Source organism: Lagopus leucura, unplaced genomic scaffold (genome assembly GCF_019238085.1).
Source record: "Lagopus leucura isolate 7727_CA_CO unplaced genomic scaffold, USGS_WTPT01 89-26_obj-0_obj, whole genome shotgun sequence".
Lineage (NCBI taxonomy): Eukaryota > Metazoa > Chordata > Aves > Galliformes > Phasianidae > Lagopus > Lagopus leucura.
The window spans coordinates 1-2,039 of NW_024966799.1; the positions used below are offsets into that span (position 1 = coordinate 1).

Consider the following 2,039-nt stretch of genomic DNA (forward strand, 5'->3'; position numbering starts at 1 on the left):
GGAGGCGCGGGGCTGAGCGGGGTGAGCGGTGCGGGGCGCGTTATAGTCTCTCGGTGAATAGGGAACGGTGCAGCTCCGGAGATGGGCGCAGACGTAGCAGTGAGCGCTCGGGGAGGGGAAGGGGGCGGCGGAGGGGGGGCATCGCACTGTACTGCTTTGGTTTTGTTTTGGTTTTTATTTTTCTAGGAGAAGTTAGATTGCAGCTGAAGGAGAGAGGTCAGTATCTCTTCCAATCAATCTCTCTGTCTGTCTGACGCTGTCCCCATCTCATCCCGGCGAAGGGAAAAGCTCCAACTTCGCTCCTCCGCGCAGTGCGTGCAACTCCGCTCCCGGCGTATAAGGTTGTGGCCGTTCGGTGCCTTATCTGAGACGGGAAAATAGCAGCGCTCCTTCCAATCACGGGGAGAATTGGTCTCCTCCCGTTCAGTTGTTACATATATATGTATTTTTTCTTTGGGTCTCATTTTGGAACTGCAGTTGACAACTTTTTATTTAAAACCACTTTACCAGGCACCACTTAATGCATTATTCACGTTTTTAAAAATGCTTGAGAGAAATCACCTTAATGAAGAGAACATTTGCGGTAATTTGGTGATAATTATCAGAATCGCCAAACATTCGCAGAGGCTGTAGCGTTACGTGTTGGAAGAAAAGCAAAGCGCATTATTCTAATGGTCTGATATGCAAACTACGGACCGTCTAATTATAACCTTTAATAGCGCAGACGCGATGCGGTGCCGCTGTTGGGACGGGAGGGCCGCGGCCGTGCGCTCCGAGGACCGCGTGTGCGCCTCCATCCAGCGAGTGCGTTCCCGTGGAGCAGGGCCCTGCCAAACCGCATTTAAGAGAATAAAAATTAATGACTGCGAATTTGAGCGTTAAATTAACATTAATTATATGACCTGCCTGCTGGAAAGATTAAATTTCTTACGCCCTAATTAGATAACGTCTCCTCATACATCAAACAATTTCCTTTTCCAGATTTCGGTATTAAAATGCAGAATGGGAAGAGCGGGGCCGCTCCGTGGACGGCGCGGGGTGAGCGCTCTCGGCCGGCCCCGGGTCGCGGCCCTCAGTGGGGGGAGGGAGGTGCGGCCCCGGGACCCCTGCGCCCCCCTCCCGGCTCCGGGCTCGCGGGCAGCGGGAGCCGGGTAGGGAGCCCCGACGGCTGCCGGGGCCGGGCCCGGGGGCGGACACGGGGGTGAGCGGCGGGGCCGTGCCGGCGGCGGGCCGGGAGGCTCGGTTACAGGGCGTCGGGTTGCAGGGTGCTGAGCTGGTGTGTCGGCGGCTTATGCACTAGGGAAGAAAGAAGGGGGGGGGGGGGGGGAAAGAAAAAGGGAAAATAGGGAAAAAATGGAAAAGGGGGGGAAAAAGGGGAGGGGAGGGGGAGGAAAAAAAGGAAAAAGGAAAGAAAAAAAAAAAAAAAAAGAAGAAAATTCGACGAAAAGAAAAAGAAGGAAAAAAGAAAAGAAAAAAAGTGATAAAAAAAAAGAAAATAAAGATCGGAAAAAGAAAGAAGAAAAACAAGAGAAAGAGAACAAAAAGGAAAGAAAGAAAGAAAGAAAAAAAAGAAAAGGAAAACTAAAAGAAAGAAAGGGAAAAAAAGAGAAAAAGAATAAAGGAAGAAAAAGAGGTGGGGAAGCTTCTCCCTAACCCCCCTCCCCCCGGGTGGGATGCTAGTGGTTGTGCGGGGGGTGCAATGCTGGGCAGGAGGGGCAAGTTCTGGCTGCAGGAAGCCCTCTGCCCACATGGAAGGAGCTGTGAAGAGGAATCGTGGCATTAGAAAGCGTTGCCTTGTTCCCACTTCATTTCCTAGTACCAGATAATTGCTTTTTCAACTCAATTGAGACTTGGTTTGTATTACTGCTGTTACCGCTCCTCTGCGAGCTTCTGTGTCTGTCTAAGACACCCGTGTCTCCTGTTAGTCTCGTGCTTGCTCTCTGGACGTGGTTGATAACAAATGATGTTCAGTGCTAAGTTCAGTAATGGCATCCAGAAAGTGCACGGCGAGGAGGTGGCAGTGGCGACAGGAGGGAATT

General features: G+C 51.4%; 1 long non-coding RNA gene across 1 annotated transcript; it reads left to right on the forward strand.

Annotated features, from left to right (window-relative positions):
* Positions 1 to 58: 58 nt before the first annotated feature.
* On the forward strand, positions 59 to 943 carry LOC122192795. The gene is made up of 2 exons (XR_006182712.1): positions 59 to 99; positions 187 to 943. It is a non-coding gene; the product is annotated as an uncharacterized LOC122192795 (long non-coding RNA).
* Positions 944 to 2,039: the final 1,096 nt, after the last annotated feature.